This window comes from Bos taurus, chromosome 4, assembly GCF_002263795.3.
Source record: "Bos taurus isolate L1 Dominette 01449 registration number 42190680 breed Hereford chromosome 4, ARS-UCD2.0, whole genome shotgun sequence".
Taxonomy (NCBI): Eukaryota; Metazoa; Chordata; class Mammalia; order Artiodactyla; family Bovidae; genus Bos; species Bos taurus.
The window spans coordinates 86,611,109-86,638,095 of NC_037331.1; the positions used below are offsets into that span (position 1 = coordinate 86,611,109).

At 41.8% G+C, this 26,987-nt stretch overlaps 2 pseudogenes; one reads left to right on the plus strand and one right to left on the minus strand.

The window, feature by feature from the left end:
* The first annotated feature begins 3,577 nt into the window (after positions 1–3,577).
* On the plus strand, positions 3,578–7,020 carry LOC100847585 (small ribosomal subunit protein uS5-like; annotated as a pseudogene).
* A 7,995-nt stretch (positions 7,021–15,015) lies between these two features.
* On the minus strand, positions 15,016–16,799 carry LOC100294792 (chromobox protein homolog 3-like; annotated as a pseudogene).
* Between the last annotated feature and the right edge of the window lie 10,188 nt (positions 16,800–26,987).

The window sequence follows — 26,987 nt, forward strand, 5'->3', positions numbered from 1 at the left end:
GACTCTCTGTTATAGAGGCTTGGTACCCTACTGTCTAAATCCACTTCTAAATGGAAAGATTACTTAGCAAATCCCAACGTGTCTTATAATTATTTTGCTTTGATTATATTTTCCTTTTGAGGTTTAATGACTTTGAATAACATGCTGATGCAATTTTGTTAGAATCTATCAATTTTAGAAATAATTTATTAAAATTATATTTGATATAATTATAACTGGAAATATTCTTCAATAATACTCTACATGTTTGCCAATGTCATTTGGAGCAAACAAAATTACCAGAGTATATCTGGACATTTTTTAAAATTTCCTGGCACTAATGAATATTCAACTCTTATCCTTATGATACTAACAGTCCTTGGAACTGACATTCTCTTTGTTGAATTTTTGTGACCTGTTGCTGCTGCTGCTGCTGCTGCTGCTGCTGCTGCTGCTAAGTCGCTTCAGTCGTGTCTGACTCTGTGCTACCCCAGAGAGGGCAGCCCACCAGGCTCCCCTGTCCCTGGGATTCTCCAGGCAAGAACGCTGGAGTGGGTTGCCATTTCCTTCTCCAATGCATGAAAGTGAAAAGGGAAAGTGAAGTCGCTCAGTCGTGTCTGACCCTCAGCGACCTGACGGACTGCAGCCTTCCTGGCTCCTCCGTCCATGGGATTTTCCCAGGCAAGAGTACCAAAGTGGGGTGCCATTGCCTTCTCCGTGTGACCTGTTATGATGGCTTATAAAGTTGGGAATGATAGGTGTGAGTTATCCATGTAAATAAGGTTACAATACAGTGTAATGTAAACACTAAGGAATATTCACAGTTGCTAATGAGTTTCAGTTGGAGAATTTGTAGAGCTCTGTTACTGATGAATGGAAATTCAGTTTAACAGTACTGATTATACTTAGCCTTAAAATGGAGCAGAGAAGTGGGGAAGTAGAGAGATTGGAAAAAGTAATATTGGGAAAGGAGAAAGATATGTAATTGGAGGAGCTAAAGAATCACCAGAATAAAATCTTATTAAGACTCAGCATCAGGCTCCCCTGGTGGCTCAGTGGTAAAGGGTCTGCCTGCCGATGCAGGATACACAAGTTCAATCCCTGGGTCAGGAAGATCCCAGATTCTACAGAGCAAGTAAGCCCATGCATGACTACTGAACCTGTGCTCTAAAGCCTGAGAGCCGTAATTACTGAGCCCACGTGTTGCAGCTACTGAAGCCCACACACCATAAATCCTGTGCTCTACAACAAGGGAAGCCGCAGCAATAAAAAGCCCCCACACTAAACAAGAAAGTGGCCCCCACTTGCAGCAACTGGAGGGAAAACTCTCACAGCAAAAAAGACCCAGCAGAGCCAAAAAGAAATAAATAATGAAATCGGGAATTAAAAAAAAAAGTCTCAGCATCCTGGCTGAAGAACCATCGTTTCCATTGAAATGATTTTATCTGTATAATCGAATGTGAACTTGGTTTAACCTTAAGATCTCCAGACTCAGATATAATGGAAAGCATGTAGATTTGTATAAATACCCCAATATAAACTTCTAGGGATTTGAGCTCTTTTACTTTAATTCCTGTCATAGTATTCCTAACAATATTTTGATGGTTGGCTTATGTTACTTTCATTCCGTGGAGAAGACTGATTCCTGTGCTGATGTATTTAAAGCAGGAATATAAGAAAACTATTTACATAAACACAGATAGTTAATTCTTACATGAAATCAATGAGTTCCTAAATATTTTCTATAGGATATCAGTGAAAAATATGCAGCAAATGATCCTAAAGTACATGAAAACCATAACCTGAAAGGTTTCCATCAAAAAAAAAAAAAAAAACAAATATGAACAACAGAGTAGTGAAAGTAGAGGTCAGAATCTAAGAATATAATATATATTTTAGAAAGTCTTAAAAGAGAAATACAAGTCATATTTTATGACAAGAAAAATTTGAACATAAAAATTTTTTCTTGGTCCATTGGCCTCCTCTCCCCGCATCTACTGTGCACTGTATCTCCGTTACACATCAGCAAAACCTCCCCAAAGGCAGAAATACCTGCTCAACCATGAACAGCAGCATTCTCCTAGCACCAATAAGATGATCCCTTAAAAGATAACATTCCTTCTTCATCTTATAAGGGGTCACAATGACCCACCACTGTGTACTTACAGATCTAGGATTGTGTCAGCTGTCAAGAATATACCATTTAAAATACAGCTCTCTTCTCAAAAAACTTATATTACTGTGCTTTGACCTCTAATGGACAGGACAGTTCTCAGAGTGCTCTGATGCTGTACCTGAGTTTGTGCTCTGTTCTGTCCAACTCCTTGCAACATTATGAACTATAGCCCACCAGCCTCCTCTGTCCATGGGGTTTTCCAGGCAAGAATACTGGACTGGATTGCCATTTCCTTCTCTAGGGATCTTCTGGATACCAGGATCAAATCCATTTCTCTTGCACTGCAGGCAGATTCTTTAGCTCTTGAATCACTGGGGCTTCCCACAGTTCCTGGGTTATAATCTTCAATTTGGCTCGAATAAAATTTTCCTCTTCTTTTTTAGATCAACCAATTAAATTTTTATTGACACAAGAAATACATTTAAAATACAAATGTATACAGGGGTAAAATGCAAACAATGTGGTAATTATATGGTAATAAAATGGTAATCAGAAAAGTACCATCTTTGAACACCTACATGCCAGATATTGTGAAAAGTGTTAAATCTATGACAGCCCATGCAAGCCATACACTATCCCGTGAGGTAGATATTAATAGTCACAATCAATTTGAGAAAACTGAGACTCAGAAAAGTTAAATGAAGACACACAGATCCCTGCTGAGAAACTAAGCTTAGGTTCATTTCCTGGCGGACTCCAAAGCTCAAGCTCTTAACCACGATGCTGTTATTTTCAGAAAGAATAATTTGTGAATTTGAACCTGGATTAGTGATTAATTTTAGTAAGATGACTGCCTTTCTATACAATTTTCTATCCCAGAACTTGCCTGCTATAAGGTCCTGAAGCATGAAAGCTTTTATCTTCTCTGGGTGGCAGCCTCTCTCACCTTCAAAATCAATAGAAAATATAATCTGACTATACAAGATGATCTATTTATTTCCAAGGCTCTAGACGTCATGGTGTCTGAACGGAAAGAAATGGATAGATACAGGGTAGGGGAGAAGAAGAAGCTGTGTTTGCAATAGCCTCAAGGAATTATTTATAGATGGACCAACAGAGAAATTCAGTGTTGTCAGTAAGGATCTTTGGAGAAAATGTAGGGAAAAAAGCAGAGGTGTTTGGCTTCTTCTGTGTAAAAACAGCAAATGGCGGATGACGCCCCTGATGCCACGGCAGTACCTGGAAGCCCCAGGGCCCTAGAGCACATTCCTGTCTTTTACACAGTGTGGTGTGCACAGTGTGTGTTTTAAACCCTCCTGTAGTGGCTTCTGGGAGGCTTGGGCACCTGTGTCCATGCCTGGGTCACAGCTGAGGCCAACGCTGCAAAGCTGGCAGAAGCAAGGCCAAGGACATGGACTGGCCTTGCCGCTCCCCACACCCACCCACTCCCTCACCCAGCCACCCCCCTCCTGCCACGTCACCAAGCTGGGCCACCTGGTCACGACATGAAGATCAAGTCCCTGGAGGAGATCTATCTCTTCTCTCTGCCGATCAAGGGATCTGAGATCACTGACTTTTTTCCCCAGGACATCCCTCAAGAAGAAGGTTTTGAAGAATATGCCTGTGCAAAAGCAGCCCTATGCTAGCCAGTAGACCAAGTTCAAGGCATTTGTTGCCATCGGGAATTACAAGGGACATGTCAGGTTTGGTGTCAAGTTCCCAAGGAGGTAACCACTAACATCTGTGGGGTCAGCATTCTGGCCAAGTTCTCCATTGTCAGTGTGCGATGAGGTTACTGGGGAATAAGATCTGCAAGCCCCATATTGTCCCTTCCAAGGTAACTGGTCACTGGAGCTGTGTGCTGGAGCACCCACTCCCTGCCTGCGTCCAGGGGCTCCGGCCTGGTCTCAGCCCCTGTGCCCAAAAAGCTTCTACTGATGGTCGGAATTGACAGAGTGCTATACCTTTGACAGGGGCTGCTCCACCATTCTGGGAAACTTGGCCAAGGCCACTTTTGATGCCATTTCCGATCTATAGTTATCTCACTTCTATCTCTGGAAAGAGACAGTGTTCACCCAGTCTTGGTATTAGGAATTCACTGACCATCTTGCAGAGACCTCCACCAGAGTTTCCATGCAGAGGACCCAGGCTCCAACTGTAGCCACCGCATACTTTTCTATGAGAAAAATAAAGTGTACACCCGTGGCGGATTCATGTTGATGTATGGCAAAAGCAATACAATATTGTAAAGTAATTAGCCTCCAATTAAAATTTTAAAAAAATAAGTAAATGGAAAAAAAAATAAAGTGAATGAAGCTTGTAAGAAAATAGAGAGAGAGAGAGAGAAAGAGATTTGAAGATTGCCAGTAGTGCACAAATGAAAGTAAAATTAGAGTTTTAAGAGGCAAAAGGGGTGGGGAGGTGGATCGTAAAGCTCAGATCAAGTAACAGTTTGGGTCATACTTCAGACAGATCAAATATGAAATGGTGAAGAGATGAAATACTTGAGAAGAAGGAGATTGGGGAGCAGTAAAGTGGTTGGAGAAGTTGGGCAAAAGCAAACCAATACTTTAATTTTGCCTAAATGAACATAATCAAGATGAGATGTGTGTAAAATAGAATAAAGTACTCACTGCTCATGGACTTCTCCATACCCCTTCACCCCCGCCAAATCTGACATCCCCATCAGAAGGAGTATCTGCAGCACTTATCAAAATAGAAAGGGGAAAGGGGGAAGGAGGAGAAGAAAAAGGAAAAGAAACATCACTAGATTCAAATTCAGAGGTTTGATTGAGACAGTTCAGAAATAAAGGATGGGACAAGTCATCCCAAGGTATGTTGTAGCTCTTGGCTGCCAGGTTCTCACACATTTAACCTGAAAGCATTAAAAATCATTTTGAGGGATTTGCAGAGGAGTCCCATCACTCAGCAAGGATGGTTTTCTTCCCAGCCATTCATATCCATCTCACAGAGCCAGAGAAGAATGTGAAGAATAGTGGGCAAATGCTTCATCTCTTGCATCTCTACTGTTGCCCATTCCTGTTGTTCAGTCACTCAGTCTTGTCTGACTCTTTGCGATCCCATGGACTGCAGCATGCCAGGCTTCCCTGTCCTTCACATTCTCCCAGAGTTTGCTCAAACTTACATCCATTGAGTCTGTGATGCCATCCAACCATCTCACCCTATGTCGTCCCCTTCTCCTCCTGCCTTCAATCTTTCTCAGCATCAGGGTCTTTCCTAGTGAGTCAGCTCTTCATATCAGGTGGCCAAAGTATTGGAGCTTCAGCTTCAGCATCAGTCCTTCCAAAGAATATTCAGGATTGACTTCCTTTAGGATTCACTGGTTTGATCTCCTTGCTGTCCAAGGGACTCTCAAGAGTCTTCTTCAGCACCACAGTTTCAAAGCATCAATTCTCTGGTTCCCCATAACTGTCCATTCTGAATCAATGAGAGGAAGCAGGAAAGAGGTGGCCTGTGTTCTGGCTACTGCTGCTGCTACAAAGATAGATAGATTCGTTTCAACATATGTATATTTAAAATGACATTAGATGGCCTAACTATTACATGTATTATTAGCTCAAAAAATGGGGGGAAAAAAGAGATGAAAGTGGAGAAATGGAATTTCCTTTTTGCTCTACTTTATTATGATTATCCAATTTGTCCAGGGCCTGATGTTTCCCTTGAGGCCTGATCATTAGTATTTATACTAGTTTGTGTGTGCTGTGCTCTGCTTAGTCACTCAGTCATGTCCAACGCTGAGATCCCATGGACTGTAGCCCACCAGGACCCTCTGTCCATAAAGATTCTCCAGGCAAGAATATTGGAGTGGGTTGCCATTTCCTCCTTTAGGGGATCTTCCCAACCCAAGGATTGAATCAGGGTTTCCTGCATTGCAGGCGGATTCTATACCAGCTGAGCTACCAAGGAAACCCTTATACTAGTTTACAGCTCACACAATGAATGCATTCCACTGCCTTTGTGGATGGTGTACTAGTTTGCTAGGGCTTCCATAACAAAATACCACAAACTGGGTATTTTTTTTTAATTTTATTTTATTTTTAAACTTTACATAATTGTATTAGTTTTGCCAAATATCAAAATGAATCTGCCACAGGTATACATGTGTTCCCCATCCTGAACCCTCCTCCCTCCTCCCTCCCCATACCATCCCTCTGGGTCGTCCCAGTGCACTAGCCCCAAGCATCCAGTATCGTGCATCGAACCTGGACTGGCAACTCGTTTCTTACATGATATTTTACATGTTTCAATGTCATTCTCCCAAATCTTCCCACCCTCTCCCTCTCCCACAGAGTCCATAAGACTGTTCTATACATCAGTGTCTCTTTTGCTGTCTCGTACACCGGGTTATTGTTACCATATTTCTAAATTCCATATATATGCATTAGTATACTGTATTGGTGTTTTTCCTTCTGGCTTACTTCACTCTGTATAATAGGCTCCAGTTTCATCCACCTCATTAGAACTGATTCAAATGTATTCTTTTTAATGGCTGAGTAATACTCCATTGTGTATATGTACCACAGCTTTCTTATCCATTCGTCTGCCGATGGACATCTAGGTTGCTTCCATGTCCTGGCTATTATAAACAGTGTTGCGATGAACATTGGGGTACACGTGTCTCTTTCCCTTCTGGTTTCCTCAGTGTGTATGCCCAGCAGTGGGATTGCTGGATCATAAGGCAGTTCTATTTCCAGTTTTTTAAGGAATCTCCACACTGTTCTCCACAGTGGCTGTACTAGTTTGCATTCCCACCAACACAAACTGGGTATTTTAACCAGAAATTAATTTTCTCACAATTCTAGAGGCTGAAAATCCCAGATCAAAATGTCAGCCCATTTGATTTCTCCTGAGGCCTCTTTCCTTGGTTTCCAGACGGCCAGCTTCTCACCACGTCCTCAGATTAGGGTCCACTTCACAAGCTCGTTTTAACTTAATTATCATTTTGAATAATCTTTAAAGTTAGACACATCTGAAGTTTAAGGGTTAAGGGCTTCAACATGAATTTTGAGGGGGGAACAAAGTAACCTCCCAGTTCAGTTCAGTCGCTCAGTTCTGTCTAACTCCTGACGACCCCATGAATCGCAGCACGCCAGGCCTTCCTGTCCATCACCAACTCTTGGAGTTTACTCAAACTCATATCCATCGAGACAGTGATGTTATCCAGCCATCTCATCCTCTGTCGTCCCCTTCTCCTTCTGCCCCCAATCCCTCCCAGCATCAGAGTCTTTTCCAATGAGTCGACTCTTCACATGAGGTGGCCAAAGTATTGGAGTTTCAGCTTTAGCATCATTCCTTCCAGTGAACCCCCAGGATTGATCTCCTTTAGAATGGACTGATTGGATATCCTTGCAGTCCAAGGGACTCTAAGGAGTGTTCTCCAACACCACAGTTCAAAAGTATCAACTCTTTGGTGCTCAACTTTCTTCACAGTCCAAATCTCACATCCATACATGACCACATGTATGGTCATGCGGTCATGTATGGAAAAGGAAAAACCATAACCTTGACTAGACAGATCTTTATTGGCAAAGTAATGTCTCTGCTTTTGAATATGCTATCTAGGTTGGTCATAACTTTCTTTCCAAGGAGTAAGTGTCTTTTAATTTCATGGCTGCAATCACCATCTGCAGTGATTTTGGAGCCCCCCAAAAATAAAGTCAGCCACTGTTTCCCCATCTATTTCCCATGAAGTGATGGGATCAGATGTCATGATCTTAGTTTTCTGAATGTTGAGCTTTAAGCCAACTTTTTCACTCTCCTCTTTCACTTTCATCAAGAGGCTTTTGAGTTCCTCTTCACTTTCTGCCATAAGGGTGGTGTTATCTGCATATCTGAGGTTATTGATATTTCTCCTGGCAATCTTGATTCCAGCTTGTGCTTCCTCTAGCCCGGCGTTTCTCATGATGTACTCTGCATATAAGTTAAATAAGCAGGGTGACAATATACAGTCTTGACATACTCCTTTTCCTATTTGGAACCAGTCTGTTATTCCATGTCCAGTTCTAACTGTTGCTTCCTGACCTGCATATAGGTTTCTCAAGAGGCAGGTCAGGTGGTCTGGTATGCCCATCTCTTGAAGAATTTTCCACAGTTTATTGTGATCCACACAGTCCAAGGCTCTGGCATAGAAATAAAGCAGAAATAGACGTTTTTCTGGAATTGTCTTGCTTTTTCAATGATCCAGTGGATGTTGACAATTTGACCTCTGGTTCCTCTGCCTTTTCTAAAACCAGCTTGAACATCTGGAAATTCATGGTTCACATATTGCTAAAGCCTGGCTTGGAGAATTTTGAGCATTACTTTACTAGTGTGTGAGCTGAGTGCAATTGTGCAGTAGTTTGAGCATTCTTTGGCATTGCCTTTCTTTGGGATTGGAATGAAAACTGACCTTTTCCAGTCCTGTGGCCACTGCTGAGTTTTCCATATTTGCTGGCAAATTGAGTGCAGCACTTTCACAGCATCATCTTTCAGGATTTGAAATAGCTCAACTGGAATTCCATCACCTCCACTAGCTTTGTTCGTAGTGATGCTTTCTAAGGCCCACTTGACTTCACATTCCAGGATGTCTGGCTCTAGGTCAGTGATCCCACCATCCTGATTATCTGGGTTGTGGAGATCTTTTTTGTTCAGTTCTTCTGTGTATTCTTGCCACCTCTTCTTTATATCTTCTGCTTCTGTTAGGTCCATACCATTTCTGTCCTTTATTGAGCCCATCTTTGCATGAAATGTTCCCTTGGTATCTCTAATTTACTTGGAGAGATCTCTAGTCTTCCCCATTCTGTTGTTTTCCTCTATTTCTTTGCATTGATCCCTAAGGAAGGCTTTCTTACCTCTCTCTGGTATTCTTTGGAATTCTGCATTCAGAGGCTTATATCTTTCCTTTTCTTCTTTGCTTTTCACTTCTTTTCTTTTCACAGCTATTTGTAAGGCCTCCTCAGACAGCCATTTTGCTTTTTTGCATTTCTTTTCTATGGGAATGGTCTTGATCCCTGTCTCCTGTACAATGTCACGAACCTCATTCCATAGTTCATCAGGCACTCTCTCTATCAGATCTAGGCCCTTAAATCTATTTCTCACTTGCACTGTATAATCATAAGGGATTTGATTTAGGTCATACCTGAATGGTCTAGTGGTTTTCCCTACTTTCTTCAATTTAAGTCTGAATTTGGCAATAAAGAGTTCATAATCTGAGCCACAGTCAGCTCCTGGTCTTGTTTTTGCTGACTGTATAGAGCTTCTCCATCTTTGGCTCAAAGAATATAATCAATCTGATTTCGGTGTTGACCATCTTGTGATGTCCATGTGTGGAGTCTTCTCTTGTGTTGTTGGAAGAGGGTGTTTGCTACGACGAGTGTGTTCTTTTAGCAAAACTCTATTAGCTTTTGTCCTGCTTCATTCTGTACTCCAAGGCCAAATTTGCCTGTTACTCCAGGTGTTTCTTGACTTCCTACTTTTGCATTCCAGTCCCCTATAATGAAAAGGACATCTCTTTTGGGTGTTAGTTCTAAAAGGTCTTGTAGGTCTTCATAGAACTGTTCAACTTCAGCTTCTTCAGCATTACTCGTTGGGGCATAGGCTTGGATTACTGTGATATTGAATGGTTTGCCTTGGAAACGAACAGAGATCATTCTGTCATTTTTGAGATTGCATCCAAGTACTGCATTTCGGACTCTTTTGTTGACCATGAAGGCTACTCCATTTCTTCTAAGAGATTCCTGCCCACAGTAGTAGATATAATGGTCATCTGAGTTAAATTCACCCATTCCAGTCCATTTTAGTTCACTGATTCCTAGAATGTCGACCTTCACTCTTGCCATTTGCTGTTTGACCACTTCCAATTTGCCTTGATTCATGGACCTAACATTCCAGGTTCCTATGCAATATTGTTCTCTACAGCATCGGACCTTGCTTCTATCACCAGTAATCTCTACAAGATGGTATATTTTTAATGTAACGTCAGTTGTACAGAATGTAAGTTGGTGAGCCCAACACCGTGAGGCCAAACAAATCTAAATGTCCGAGTTTGGAGCAGAGAAAGATTTACTTCAGGGCCAAGCAATGACAATGAGTAGCTTGTGCTCAAAACAAAACCCAAACTCTACACTGGTTTTCAAAGGGGTGTTTTTATAGACAAAATTTGGGGTGAGAGTTGTTTGTTTCCACACTATTATTTCTTGACCATTTCTTCTTCATTTTTCCATTTCCTCCCTTCCCTAATTAGTAACTTTTGGAACCTGCCCTTTAGAACTCAAGGAAGATCTGGGAGGCTGAAGCTTTTTTCCTATGAACTAAAAATGGTGGACACGGAAGGCTTTTGTACCTGGGAGGGTCTCACAGGGTCTGACTTAGTTTCAGTCCCTCCTTTTCTTTCATAATCCTCAGTCTTGAGGGAAACAGGTATTAGACAAGAAAGAAAATAATGTTTTGGACAGAGAGTTTAATTATAAAGTTGGCAGAGGAACTCAGTTTCAATGCCAGGCTATAGTTACATCTCCTTTCCTTCTCCTCCTTGGCAAACTTTCAGAGTTAACTGACAGAAGTTTTTTTTGTTATTGTTAAAGTTTGTGATGAAGTAGCTAGTGACAATATATAATTTCTGAACTCTCTTGGGATATGTTGATACCTATCAGAAATCATCTAGTCATAAAATTATTGGCATGAGACTCTGACCGTGTAGATGGTAGAGAACCCTGGGGGAGGCACTTGGACTAGTAGAGAAGAAAAAAGGGGCAGCATGTGATCTGAAACTAATAGGAGCCAATACAAGAGGAGGCTTGAAGTAAGATAAGTAAGAGTGAGCCTGAAGAAGTTTCCAAATCAAAACACAGACAGCTGAAAAGGTATTCTTTCAGTTCTCATGACCACCAGCATGGATGTACCTGGGGCATTTCAGAAGCAGAAGAAAAGTACATAGACATGGAAAGGACGATTACATTGATGAGAAAGATAGTATAGAGGTAGAATCAATAGAACATTGAAAATGCTTGGAAAAGAGAGGAGCCAGAAATGGCAGAACTGGAAACAGTAGAATAGAAGGATAGTAACTAACACAGAGTAGGTGGAGTTGAAGTGTTGGGTTAGATAAATTGAATGCAATATTCCAGCAAGATCTCTAAATGACAGTGTATAGTAGGAACTTAGAAATTAAAGACTAGAGTTGTTAGAGCCTGCTGCTGCTGCTGCTGCTAAGTCACTTCAGTTGTGTCCGACTCTGTGCAACCCCAGAGATGGCAGCCCACCAGGCTCCCCCATCCCTGGGATTCTCTAGGCAAGAACACTGGAGTGGGTTGCCATTTCCTTCTCCAACGCATGAAAGTGAAAAGTGAAAGTGAAGTTGCTCAGTCCTGTCTGACTCCTAGTGACCCCATGGACTGCAGCCTACCAGGCTCCTCAATCCATGGGATTTTCCAGGCAGGAGTACTGGAGTGGGGTGCCATTGCCTTCTCCGTGTTAGAGACTAGAGTTGTTAAAGACTAGGTTAAAGCTCAGACAGGATTTGGTATTAGTAAGTATAAACAGTGAGGGAAACCACTAAACCATTCAGGTATGACCTAAATCAAACCCCTTATGATTATACAGTGGAAGTGAGAAATAGATTTAAGGGACTAGATCTGATAGACAGAGTGCCTGATGAACTATGAATAGAGGTACATGACATTGTACAGGAGACAGGGATCAAGACCATCCCTAAGAAAAAGAAAGACAAAAAAGCAAAATGGCTGTCTGAGGAGGCATTACAAATAGCTGTTAAAAGAAGAGAAGCAAAAAGCAAAGGAGAAAAGGAAAGATATACCCATTTGAATGCAGAGTTCCAAAGAATAGCAAGGAAAGATAAGAAAACCTTCTTCAGTGATCAATGCAAGAAATAGAGGAAAACAATAGAATGGGAAAGACAAGAGATCTCTTCAAGAAAATTAGATATACCAAGGGAACATTTCATGCAAAGATGGGCTCGATAAAGGACAGAAATGGTATGGACCTATCAGAAGCAGAAGGTATTAAGAAGAGGTGGCAAGAATACACAGAAGAACTGAACAAAAAGATCTTCACAACCCAGATAATCAGGATGGTGTGATCACTGACCTAGAGCCAGATATCTTGGAATGTGAAGTCAAGTAGGCCTTAGAAAGCATCACTACGAACAAAGCTAGTGGAGGTGATGGAATTCCAGTGGAACTATTTCAAATCCTGAAAAATGATGCTGTGAAAGTGCTGCACTCAATATGCCAGCAAATTTGGAAAACTCAGCAGTGGCCACAGGACTGGAAAAGGTCAGTTTTCATTCCAATCCCAAAGAAAGGCAATGCCAAAGAATGCTCAAACTACTGCACAATTGCACTCAGCTCACACACTAGTAAAGTAATGCTCAAAATTCTCCAAGCCAGGCTTCAGCAATACGTGAACTGTTAACTTCCAGATGTTCAAGCTGGTTTTAGAAAAGGCAGAGGAACCTGAGATCAAATTGCCAACATTCACTGGATCATCAAAAAAGCAAGAGAGTTCCAGAAAAACATCTACTTCTGTTTGATTGACTATGCCAGAGCCTTGGACTGTGTGGATCACAATAAACTGTGGAAAATTCTGAAAGAGATGGGAATACCAGACCACCTGAACTGCCTCTTGAGAAACCTATATGCAGGTCAGGAAGCAACAATTAGAACTGGACATGGAACAACAGACTGGTTCCAAATAGGAAAAGGAGTACGTCAAGGCTGTATATTGTCACCCTGCTTATTTAACTTATATGCAGAGTACATCATGAGAAATGCTGGGCTGGAAGAAGCACAAGCTGGAATCAAGATTGCCAGGAGAAATATCAATAACCTCAGATATGCAGATGACACCACCCTTATGGCAGAAAGTGAAGAGGAACTCAAAAGCCTCTTGATGAAAGTGAAAGAGAAGGGAGAAACAGTTGGCTTAAAGCTCAACATTCAGAAAATTAAGATCATGGCATCTGGTCCTGGCACTTCTTGGCAAATAGATGTGAAAACAGTGGCTGACTTTATTTTGGGGGGGCTCCAAAATCACTGCAGATGGTGATTGCAGCCATGAAATTAAAAGACGCTTACTCCTTGAAAGGAAAGTTATGACCAACCTAGATAGCATATTCAAAAGCAGAGACATTACTTAGTCAACAAAGGTCCATCTAGTCAAAGCTATGGTTTTTCCAGCAGTCATGTATGGATGTGAGAGTTGGACTCTAAAGAAAGCTGAGCGCTTGAAGAATTGATGCTTTTGAACCGTGGTGTTGGAGAAGACTCTTGAGAGTCCCTTGGACTGCAAGGAGATCCAACCAGTCCATCATAAAGGAGATCAGTCCAGGATGTTCACTGAAAGGACTGATGTTGAAGCTGAAACTCCAATCCTTTGGTCACCTGATGCAAAGAGCTGACTCATTTGAAAAGACCCTGATGCTGGGAAAGATTGAGGGCAGGAGGAGAAGGGGACAAGAGAGGATGAGTTGGTAGGATGGCATCACAGACTCAATGGAAATGAGTTTGAGTAGGCTCCGGGAGTTGGTGATGGACAGGGAGGCCTGGTCTGCTACAGTTCATGAGGTCGCAAAGAGTTGAACATATTTGGACATAACTGAGTGACTGAACTGAACTGAAATATAGACAGCAAAAATGAGAGGATACATGTTGTATAGAGAATAGTTATATCATCCTCAGAACTTCCTCCATGTTCATAACATCCTTTGTAGTAACATTGTGCTCCTGTGTCTAACTCCAGGCAATCACTGATTTGCTCTGTGTTGCTATTTTTTTATCTTTGCAAGAATGTCTTCCCCAGTAGTCCAATAGTTAAGACTCTGCCCTTCCAATGCAGGAGGTGTGGGTTCCATCCCTGGTTGAGGAACTAAGATCCCACATGCTGTGCAATGTAGCAAAAAACAAAAACAAAAAAAGACATACAAATGGAATCATATTGTATGCAATTTTGCGATAACCTTCTTCTAGTCAGCATTATATATTCAGAAAACATCTAAGTTGTAGAGTATATCAATAGTTCATTCCATCTTATTGTTGCATAATATTCCATGGTATGTATGTACTACACTTTATCCATTCACTCACTAAAGACCACTTTAGTGTTTTGACTCCTGGCAATTTTGAATAGAGTTGCAAATATCTGTAGAGGTTTTTATGTTCTCATTTTACTACCTAGGAGTGGGATTGCTAGGTTTTAGGGAAATTTAACTTTTTAAGAAACTACCAGGACTTCCCTAGTGGTCTCGTGATTAAGAATCTGCCAGCTAATGTAGGGGATATGTCTTTGATTCCTGGTCCAGGAAGATTCCATATACCGTGGGGCAACTAAGCACGTGCACTGCACCTACGAAGCTCCAGTGCTGCAGCTGCTGAAGCCTGTGTGCCCTAGAGCCTGTGCTCGAAACAAGAGAAGCCGTCGCAAAGAGAAGCTATCAACTGCAAATGCAGAGTAGCCACCGTTTACTGCAACTAGAGAAAGCCTGCATGCAGCAGCAAAGACCCAGCAGAAAGAAAAATAAACAAAAAATTTTTAATTTAATAAGAAAAAAAAAAAAAGAAACTGATCATCTGTTTTCCAGAATGGCTCTACTGTGTTTTATTATCACCAGGAGTCCAGAAGAGTTCCAGTTACTCTGCATCAGCATTAGGACTTGGTATATTTACTTATCTTAATTTTAGGTATTCTGATTGAGATACTATAGTGGTATTAAAATTATGGTATTAATTTGTGTTTTTCTAGTGGCAAATGGTGTTGGATATCTTTTTATGTGCTATTTACTTGCCTTCTACATAAGCTCTTTAGTGAAGTGTCTTTTCAAGCATTTCCACATTTTTATTTATTTTTTTAAAGGAATATAAAACTATTTATTGACCACTGTTCACCAGTATTTACAATAAAGTAAACAATATACAGTTGAATAACATTCTGATTACTACAAAGTTATTGTTTTTCTTGGCTTCTGCTGAACTAGTAACCCAAAATACTGAGAAAATTGAGCCTTCATGTAAGGAATGGATTGGAGTCAAGTCTGAAAATACATGTAGGTCAAGCGTAGATTAGAAAAGTTTGTTCACTCATTTATTCCTGTAGATTGTAAACTGCCAATATTTAAAAACTATCTGATTAGGTTTCCATGAACAAATCTGAGACATCCCATGTATCACAACCTTTCCTAAATACAGCACAGAGACTTCAATTTCTTGTAAAACAATGGTTCACCAGAAGGAATCATCAAGTGTCCATTTAATTAAGTTTTGCTTTGCTATATTAAAACATACCAGAATTTTTCTACTTTTTTCATTTGATTGGGAAGGTGGTTGATAGTGATAAAAATTTTCCTTCCAGGGTTTCTACATATAAAACTGCATTTATATGCAGATTCTGATAGGGATGCTTTAAAAAATTACCCAATTTAAATTCCTTAATGTGTCTAATTACAAAATTATTTAATTTGAAAGGTTAAGACTTAAATTTTTAGTCTAAGTTGAAGTTATTTCTTATATTGCTCAAAATGATGTAATTCCAGAACATGGGCTTATCCATGGTTATGAAAGGCTGTGATTTAAATATATTTACCAAAACAAAAACTACAACAAATAAAGTTAACTTCCAAAGCATTTACATATGTCTTTTATGTATACATATAAAAAACTTAGAATGGTCCTCAGGCATATATGAGTTAAATGCAAATTCTAAATTCTGATTGAGTAATGACTATGGAGATTTCCTCCAACATTTAGAAAAACTGTTCTCTAATGCTGAGGAAATAATATACCATGGTATCAAATTATTTCCTACTGAAGAAGGCAACTACAGAAAGCTTTTTATTTGTTCAAAGTAACCAGTGCTACAGATGGAAAAAAAAAACAAAAAACCCAATGTAACTTTCCCAATATTACTTCAAAACAAACAAATCAAACCTGATTTTCATTAGAATGTAGTTATTTCTTCACACTAATAAATCAAAAAACCAAGACCCATGTTTTATATATATATATATAAATATATATAAAAGGCAATGCAAACAATTATTGAGCCTCATCTTCCGGACAAGAATGCCAAGTTAGTCTCTCTTCATAAAAAGCAATTACAATTTGAGGACACTTCATATTTGCCTCTTTTGCCAGTACCAAGTCTGCCTCATCAGAATCTTTCCATTTCATGAGGAACATTAATTCTCCACTGCTGTCTGTGGCACCAATTATTCGTTCTGGATCAAGACCTCTGGGCAAAACCTCTCGGTTTATCAGCAGCATCTCTTTTCTTCTTTGATTTGCTATCATCAGATTCACTGTCAGACAAAGATTTTCTTTTTGTTCCATCTTTTTCTTTACCAGCTTTTTGAGAATTAAGAAATGCTTCAATTAACTCTGGACAATCTAAATTTTCTTCAGGTTCCCAAGTATTGTCTGCATCTGTAAATCCCTTCCACTTCAGGAAATACTCCACTTTCCCGTTCACTACACGGCGGTCCAGCACTTTTTCTACTACACGTTCTTCAGGTTCTGCCTCTTCAACTTTTTTACTCTTTCCATTTTGCTTCTTTCCCATTTTTTGCAATGTAGTTTTATTGGAGGCCATTTTTTATTGCAGACTTGAAGAGCTATTATTCACGGCCTCTGAGCTGCTCCGGGTCCCGGGTCTGCGACGTCTCCGGCCCTGCGCGCCTCAAGCTCCAGTCACATCCGAGGGGGAGGGCATTTCCACATTTTTAATTGGGTTGTTTTCTCTTCACTTTTGAGATACTTTATGTATTCTGGTTATAAGCCCTCTATAGAATATCTGGAGTGCAAATATTTTCTTTAAATCTATAACTTCTCTTTTTTTTTCCTGAAAAATGTCTACCACAGAGAAAAAGGTTTTAATTTTTATGAAGTCTAATGTGTTAATATTTTTCTTTTGTGGACTGTGCTTTTGATACCTTGTCCAGAACTCTTTGTTTAACCCCAGTCATGAAGACTTTTCCAAGGTTTACTACTAAACACTTGTAACAGTCTTTTTTCCATATACCGTGATGTTCAGGTTAAAATGGCAACCCACTCCAGCAGTATTCTTGCCTGGAGAATCCCATGGACGGGGGAGCCTGACAGCCTGCAGAGCATGGGGTCGCCAAAGAATCGGACATGACTGAAGTGACTAAATAACAATAACAACGGGTTAAAATGGTCTCCACTTGGGGTATTGTAAAACATAACTGTGCTTTCATCAGACAAAAGTCAAGATTTTGCTGAGAAGGGAGGTAAAGGGATTGTCTGGAGTATTTCTGAGCTTGTTGACAACAGAATATCAGTTGAAAGGAAGAGAGGAGCTGTTGTCAGGGGGAAGTTCAAGGAGGCCTGAGAAGGAGGCACAAGAACAATTAAACTGAACTGGATAAGGATGACAAAGTGGTGAAAACTAAACTAGAGGGTTTTCAGCAGCATTTTAGTTCCTGTAATTGGCCCCTCCTCCCTTCTGGGGCTGCCTGGTGAGAGATGACATTATGAAAAATCAAATAGCTAAGCAAGAATTTATTGCCAGTTTTGTTAACAGGAGGGCAAGTATTCTGTATCTCCATGGTAAAAGATGGATGAGAAAGTCCAGTTTAGCTTTAAGTTGATTTGAGATCTTCTACATGAGAGGACGTTAAGGGAAGAAAAGGCAGGTAGAAGGTGGGTGGTTGTGCAGAGCATACATCTGACCATCGAACAGCCAGCAGCATGGATGAGAAGAAGTGGCCCTACCTCATTTACCCAGTCTTCTGCTTGTTGTGAAGACACTCCAATTTATCTAATTTTTGTTTAAATCCAACAGCATATCAAGCTTAACTAGTAGCTCAGACAGTAAAGAATTAGCCTGCAATTTAGGAGACCCAGGTTCCATCCCTGAGTCAAAAAGATCCCCTGGAGAAGTGAGTGGCTTCCCACTCCAGTATTGTTGCCTGAAGAATTCCATGGACAGTCCATGGGGTCACAAAGAGTCAGACACGATTGACTTAAAACTTTCACTTTCTTTGAACAGAGTGTCAGAAAGCTGAGTCTGTGCCACCAAAGGGCATTAATTTAGCACAGTGACTCAGGCTCCACTAAATCAGCCTTCCACCCCCACCCCCACCTGCCCCTGCCCTAGCACCATTACCACCGCTACCACCACTATGGAGAGGAATGCTTATGGGGTGGAAAAAAAGGCCAGAGGACTCACTTCAAACTTCCTGGGAAGTCTAAGTATGGAGTAAAGATGAGACCTAAGATGTAGTGAGTTTGGTATTGAGAGCCAAGGACCCAGAGTCATTGATGAGATAACCTCTGGTTAGATAGAAGGCAAGAACAAGATGCTGTCTGAATTACTTAGGAGATAGTCCCTAAAGAGAGCCACCAGGCTTCCATTCATGATACGTCTCATTTGTTGCCTTGATCCATTTAAAGAACCTAGAAAACGACCAAAACTGGGGCTTAGACATCCACTTGAAGTCCTGAAGACACGGTGGCTGAGCTCGTCATATCAACCACGCCATGCAAAACACCCTAACTTTTCACCTGTTTTGTTTCTATGCCTCCCCACTCCCTAAGGTGAAACCCTGTATTAGCATTAATGGTAGTAGGGCCCTAGTTAACTCCCCCAGACTTTGCTTAATGGACTCCCTCTGTAGCCTCCCCATATTCTCACAGATCTGTTTCAAACCATCTATTGAGAAAGGTAAGGAAAAAGACTTGCTCTAGCTTCAGAGGAGGCGGTCACAAGTTCACATCCATTTATGCCTCCCATAATTCTATTTGTTTCCTTTGCATTAAGTGTTCCACGATAATGAATACCTCCATAGTAACAAAAGTCTGAAAATAAACTGTTACCTTGATTTTCACATTTTCAAAGAAAAATCCCTCAATGGCAACCAAACCAGAAGTCTCAGCAATGAACATGCAATAATGGTTACAAGGTGAACAGTGTTTTTTATTCCATTTTTTTTTTTTAACAATACCACTGAGTGATTCTCTTGGAAAGGGATTTAGATTGGATTAGGTGATTTTTTTTTTCAGCTGTATAGCATGTTATTAGCAGTTAACTATGCAGTTAGTTTTGAAAAATGTAGGTGATAAGTGACTTTGAAGAAGATTTATTATATTGTGATACAAATGCTTTATAAATGCAGTTTTACTCTAAAACTTCCATCCTTTCTGTTTCTCTGGTTACAACTGTCAAAGTATTCTGAAAGCAGAAAGAATGTGCATATCTGGGAAAAAAGTACAAAACATTTCAGACATAATAAATGTCTTACCGGCTTAATTCAAAGGACTACTGTTGCTGCACTTTTTTTTTTTTTTAAACCAATCCCCTTTTCTCTATGCACAATGTATTTCAGGGACAACCTCCTTTGTACTGTGTGAAACCAGAAAACACTTTACAATAAGCTATTAAAATTTGGAAAGACTCTACCTATCACCCAATCCACTGCTCTTGCCTGGAAAATCCCATGGATGGATGAGCCTGGTAGGCTGCAGTCCATGGGGTCGCTAAGAGTCTGACACAACTTCACTTTCACTTTCACTTTTCACTTTCATGCATTGGAGAAGGAAATGGCAACCCACTCCAGTGTTCTTGCCTGGAGAATCCCAGGGATGGGGAAGCCTGGTGGGCTGTCATCTATGGGGTCACACAGAGTCGGACACGACTGAAGCGACTTAGCAGCAGCAGCATACCTATCAACCATGAGAAAATTGAATAGGGCAGACAGCAAAGAGGAACAAAAGAGCCTCTTGATGAAGGTGAAAGAGGGAAGTGAAAAAGTTGGCTTAGAATTCAACATTCAGAAAATGAAGATTATGGTATCTGGTACAATCATTTCACGGCAAATAGATGGGGGGAAATGGAAACAGTGACAGATTTTATTTTCTTGCACTCCAAAATCACTTCTGACAGTGACAGCAGTGATGAAATCAAGACGTTTATTCTTCTTTGGAAGAAAAGCTATAACAAATCTAGACAGTGTATTAAAAAGCAGAGACATCACTTTGCTGACAAAGGTCTTTACAGTCAAAGCTACCGTTTTTCCAGCAGTCATGTACCAATGTGAGAGTTATACCATGTACCATGTGAGAGTTGGATCATAAAGAAGCTGAGCATCAAAGAATTGATGCTTTTGAACTTTGGTGCTGAAGGAGACTCTTAAGAGTCCCCTGAACTGCAAGAAGATCAAACCAGTCAATCCTAAAGGAAATCAACCTGAATATTTATTGGAAGGACTAATGCTGATGCTGAAGCTGAAGCTCCAATATTTTGGCCACCTGATGCAAAGAGCTGACTCATTGGAAAAGACCCTGATGCTGGGAAAGATTGAGGTCAGGAGGAGAAGGGGACGACAGAGGATGAGATGGTTGGATGGCATCATTGACTCAATGGACATGAATTTGAGCTAACTCTAGAAGATGGTGAAGGACAGGGAAGCGTGGCATGCTGCAGTCCATGGAGTCACAAAGAGTCGGACACAACTTAGCAACTGAACAACAATTGCAACTTAAGTTCTGGCAATTTTGAGGGTCTGAGATTCCCAGGGTTCAGCATCGATATCTTTGTAAGAGTCCAGCTGAACACCTCATATTGAAAAGTTGTTGCTGAGCCTTGAACAACACGGGGATTCTTGGCCTCTGGAGGAGAGGAATTCAATCCGGGGCCAGTGACGAGGCTTGATTGCACAGAGCTTTTCTGTGATAAAGTTTTATTGAAGTGTGTAAGAGATAGAGAAAGCTTCTGACATAGACATCAGAAGGGGGCAGAAAGAGTGCTCCCCCTGCTAGTTTTTAGCAGGAAGCTATATACCTACTGCTGCTGCTGCTAAGTTGCTTCAGTCGTGTCCGACTCTGTGCGACCCCATAGACGGCAGCCCACCAGGCTTCCCCATCCCTGGGATTCTCCAGGCAAGAACACTGGAGTGGGTTGCCATTTCCTTCTCCAATATACCTGCTAGCAGGCTTCTAATTAGAGAAAGGAAATGTCTCAAAACTCAGAGAGTGGCACCACACCCCTCACCCACAAGATGCATTTTGAGATAACATGGGCACAAGGTGAGTCATTCCAGGCCACGAAACAAATGACATGAATCTTGAAGAAAGTCAGGTTTCTAAGCAAATACATTAACATAGCTTAAGAAAGACACTTCCATAAGAAAAACCACACTGGTTAGCTCAAGGTTTGAGAAAAGTTAAGTTCAGGTGGAACCAGGTGTTGTCATGGCAACACAGAATTTTAAAGGAAACCTCCTTTTAACTTTGTACAGAGAAGGGGGGAAAAATCTGGCACTTGTAGTTTGTTTCCACTTAAGAGAGAGATAAAAGAAAGTCTGACACTTGCAGCCTATTTCTTCCATTTGGAGACCCCAGGCCTTCCTGCCTGTTACCCTCTCAATGTAAAACATGGGCATGTGCAAATCAGTTCCTATAAACTGAGAGCTTCAGTGAGTTCAGCATAAGTTCTGAAAGGACAGCTCCCTAAATGTCTACACTGGCTGGATTGGATATAATCTTAAAAATGAAATACTTACATTTATTTCAATGCTCTAGGCCTTGTGATTGTAGCTTAAGAGAGCCAAAAAATATCACTCCACTCTTCCCTACCCCAAGAGATGCAGCAATCTAACAGAGACCAAACCATGATCCTTATTATCAATAAAAGATAGAAGGAGGATGTAAAAAAAAAAAAAAAAAAGAAGGAGGATGTGGCTTAAATGTTCGACCTCAATTCATTTCCTTACGCTTTGTCACTATGTTAAATTTAGACCCTCTGTGGTGATGGGTGGAAACTGTCAATAGAAAAATTAATCAGTCAGTCTAAGAAAGAAATGAGAAATGTTACTCAAGCCAAACTGAGGGTTATAACCTGAAAATGGCCTCCCAGAAAGTTCTGAGGACTGTCCCACCCGTTAGCAGTCAAGAGTCATTTATATAAGTTTTTTAAGACAGAGAGCTATACTTTAAATGATGTGTTTTTGAAAGTTTACATAATCCCAGATCTGTAAATATGAAGTGGTGGGTCACTGTGACTCCTTACAAGATCAAGAAGGAATGTTATCTTCTAAGGAGTTACCTTGTTGATGCTCGGAGAATGTCGCTCTTTATGGTTGATCAGGTATTTCTGCCGATGGGGAGGTTTGGTTGATGTATAATGCAGATACACAGTGCATGGTAGAGGGGAGAGAAGAGGCCAAAGAGCAGGAAAAAAATGTTTTGCTTAAATTTTTCTTGTCTTGCCATAAAATGTGAATTTCATTTCACAAAACTAAATTTTTGGTGGTGAGACTGTTGTAGCCACGCATTCTGGGAAACAAACTCACTCAAAAGGACAATGCAGATAGTGGAGTGCAGTTTATTACACTGGCAGGCCCAAGGCAGAGTCTCCTCTTAGCCAAGGACCCTGACCAGTTTTCCTGAAAACCTTATATACCCTAAGTGTACGTGCCCAAACCCACCTCCCCAAATTCCCTGAATCTAGTCTGAACAAAGGAAAAGAAAGATACAATCAAAGTTAACCCGTGATTCATATGACTTAAGCCTCCATAGTTAACAGTGAACAATTATCAATAGGCCTGTGATCACACCCCAATAAGCATAATAGAATTTATGATTCTATTCGGTTACACACATAATTAGGGTATTCTTTTAGGCAACAGAAAGTCTAGGTATGAGCCCTGGGGCTCTTCTATCCAGGGGGCCTGGTTTTCCATTTGGTATGTCATTTCCATAGTACTGGGCATATAGCTCAAAGTCCACAGTTCGGTCCAAGATGGAGTCCTGCTTTCAAGATGGAGCCTGTTCTGTCTGTTTCCTCCTTCATTCCCTCCTCTTGATGCTCTTAACTCATTCAGTTCAGTTCAGTCACTCAGTCCTGTCCGACTCTTTGCGACCCCATGAACTGCAGCACACCAGGCCTCCCTGTCCATTACCAACTCCCGGAGTTCACTCAAACTCACGTCCATCGAGTTGGTGATGCCATCCAGCCATCTCATCCTCTGTCGTCCCCTTCTCCTCCGGCCCCCAATCCCTCCCATCATCAGAATCTTTTCCAATGAGTCAACTCTTCGCATGAGGTGGCCAAAGTACTGGAGTTTCAGCTTTAGCATCATTCCTTCCAAAGAACACCCAGGACTGATTTCCTTTAGGATTGACTGGTTGGATCTCCTTGCAGTCCAAGGGACTCTCAAGAGTCTTCTCCAACACCACAGTTTAAAAGCATCAATTCTTCGGTGCTCAGCTTTCTTCACAGTCCAACTCTCACATCCATACACGACTACTGGAAACACCATAGTTAATTCATAGTATGAGCATCATTCATAGGGATTTATTGCACCCTGACTCTCCGACATCCAATTTGGGAGAACGACATCAACCTTTGGGTTACAAAGTTCATAATACATTGTAAAATAAAGGGTCCACAAAGCAGAACTAGCAAGGCAACTATAACAATGGTAAATGTAGTTTTCCACCAATCACCCCTCACCCAAGATAGGACCAAAGTCCAAAAAGGAAGATTATCCTCAGACATAACTTTTACCTGACCTTTCATGTCATCTAGGGTGGCTGATATATAGCCAGATAAATCAGGAATATATACACAACATTCAACTTTAATTACAGCACAGGTCCCTCTTTGTACTGAAACTATGGTTAGTCGCAAGATGATACCAACAAGTCCTTGAAGCAGCAGTTGATTGTAGAGCTTCATCTCTTTTTCTTCTTTAAGATGATCTTGGTTTCACAGGGATCAGTGGGGTCCTTTTATGTAGTCTGCTCAGCGTCCCCTGGGTCTGCATGGTATACCCTCTTCACCCTCATGTGGAGGATCCAGGGAGTGACACTTGCAACTTTAACTGCCATAGGGCTGGTTAGAACAACAGTATATGGACCCTTCCCATGAGGGGCCAAGGAGTCGTGATGGCCTTGACCACACCTGATCCCTGGGCACAAATTCATGAATCTGTTCCCCAAAGGGGAATGGCACCCTTTCTTGTACAAACTTAGTTACCTGATTTATTACCTTACCCAGTTGTTCCATATGCTGTGAAATCTCATCTCCCCTTACCTGAGGCAAATTTGTTGACACCTGTTTTATTATGGGAGGAGGCCTCCCATACACAATTTTGTATGGAGAAGAGCCATGGGACTGTGGGGTCATCCTGAGTCTGAGCAGAACCATCGGAAACAAGTCTACCCAGGAACAGTCAGTCTCTAAGCTCCACTTGGAGAATGTCTTTTTAAGTGTCTGATTGGTTCCTTCCACCATCCCAGAACTCTGGGGCCTATATGTTGCATGTAATTTCCACTTGATGTTTAAAGTTTTGCTTACTTGTTGTACTAAATCAGCTACAAAAGCTGGGCCATTGTCTGATCCACTGCTGGTAGGAAATCCAAATCTGGGAACTATCTCCCTAAGCAGGCACCAGGCTACTTCTGATGCTCTTTCAGTCCGGGTAGGAAAAGCTTCTACCCATCCCGAGAACGTACATACTATGACCAGCAGGTAATGGTAGTGTCGGTGAGGTTTCATTTCAGTGAAGTCCACTTCCAGGTGTTCAAAGGGCAGCCTGTCTTTTACCTGAATCCCTGGAGTTTTCTGTCTGTGCTGAGAGGCAGTATTGACCTGTGAGCAGACAGTGCAGTTCTGAAATTCTGTCCTGCATTAGGGAAGAGAGGTGGGGAACCAAGAAATATTTTCAAATTAGCTCTTCCAGTTTATCATGGCCTAGATGGGTCACTTGGTGTGTTTGGCTTACCAGAGTGGATGCCAGCTCCTCTGGTACCAATAATTTGCCACTTGGCAATTCCCACCATCCCTTTTCAGTCTGGATGGCCCCTTCTGCTTCGGCTAGTTGGTTTGGGGCTTCAGTGTATTTTGGAGAGTCTAGCATTAGCTCAGGTAGCTCCACCAATATGAGAGCTTGAACAGGGGCTTCACTTGTCACCCCCAAGCCCTCAGCTGCTTGTTTAGCAGTCTTATCTGCCTGTCTGTTCCCTGAGCCCAGGAGGGGTGGGGGGGAATCCTCTTTTTGATGTCCTCAGGAGTGTATGACTACAACCCTTTCTGGTTACCAGACAGCATCTAACAGGGTCTTAATTTCTTCTTTATTTTTAATATCTTTTTCACTAGCTGCCAAAGGCCTCTCTCCTTATACAGAGCCCTGTAGTGTGGCAAAAGCATACCTGGAGTCTGTGTAAATGTTTGTCTTCTTACCTTTTGACAGCTGGAGGGCCTGGGTTAGAGCATATAGTTCGGCCATTGAGTGGAGCTAGCCTCAACGATGGTTTCTTCCATGACTACTGCATATCCCGACAGTCATTGTCCTTGTTTCACCAGGCTGGTGCCGTTGGTATACAGGAGCAAATCTGGGTCCGGGATTGGCTGGTCTCTCAAGTCAGGTCTGCTGGCATATTATCTTGCAATAATGTGAGGGCCCACCTTCTCCCACAAGAAAGAGAGTGGCCAGATTCAGGGCCTGACAAGGCTCAGTAGTAACATGGGGGTTCTCACATAACAGTCCCTGGTATTGAGTAATCCGGGATGTTGACAGCCATTTATGGGGGTCCCCTCGCAGGAGAGTATTGATCTGATGCGGGACTTTTACGAACAAATCTTGGCCCAGTCAGCTTGGTTGCCTCCCGGACCAGTAAGACAACTGCAGCAACTGCCCGTAAGTATCCCAGCCACCCAGTGGCAACACTGTCCAGCTGATTAGAGATAAGTCACTGGTCTGTCCCATCTCCCCATAGTCTGGGACAACACTCCCATAGCCACCTTGTTCTTTTCAGTCACATAAAGAGCAAACAGCTAAGCAAGGTCTGGCAGGCCCAAGGTGGGTGCTGACATACTTGTACCGGGTTTGAGTTCTATTACCAGTGGGACTTGTTTTGCAAGCCTGGGGGTGGTTGTCTTCCGCCCAGACCTCAGGGAATTGTTGACTTAACTCTCTCTCTTGACTGTTTAGCCTGTCTGGTTTCCTTTCCGGGAGATTGTGCAACCTCCATTCATCTTGAGGGGTTACTGAGAGGAAGAGTAAATAGGTGGTTGAGCCCACACGAACAGTGGGCCTTTCGTGGGGGGAAAGGTCACTTGTGACCCCAATTTAGACAGCAAGTCTCTTCCTAAGAAAGGTACTGGGCATTCAGGGATGTATAAAAATTCATGAGTCACTTGGTGTCCCCCCATCTGACATTTTCAGGGTAGGCTAGAGACACAAAGGCTGCATTTATCACCATTTGAGACCCAGCAGCCTCTGGCTGGGTCTATTGGCGTATAAAGTCTATAGGCCTCGCACAGTCTTTCGCAGAACTCAGAGGGTGATTCGCTTTCCCTTTGAATCACTTAGGAGGGTTTTGCAATACTCATAGGTTTGCGGGCCCCCTTCTTGAGACCTTGTAAAATAGTCACCCGATATCTCTCCAGGTGGCCCCTCCCTTCCTCTGCGTTACAGTCCCAGCTGGGCCTCTCATTGGGGGTGGCTAGTTCTACCCACCGCTGCGGGTTTGTAGTACCCTCAGGTGCCATTTCTCTTAACCATTTTCTGGCCTCAGTTAGGATCCTGTGTCTTTCCTCAGTGCTGAGAAGGGAGACTAGTAGTTGGATTATGTCATCCTATGTAGGGCGGTAGGCTCGAAAAATAGTCTCCATTAGCCTAATCATGGCTTGTGGCTCCCCCGAGTATGGTGGAGGGTGTCTCTGCCAGTTTAATATATCCATAGAGGAAAATGGCTGGTAATAACAGGCTACAGGGGACTGATGGTAGTGCCCCATGCGTCCTGAACTGGAGGCTGTTGTAGCTCTCTGAGGGGCATCTGTTGTGGGGTTCTTTCCCCCTGTTCCTTGGCAGAGCGCAGCCTCTAACTGCTGTGTTTTCTTCCCCCTTCCCGTCAGTACT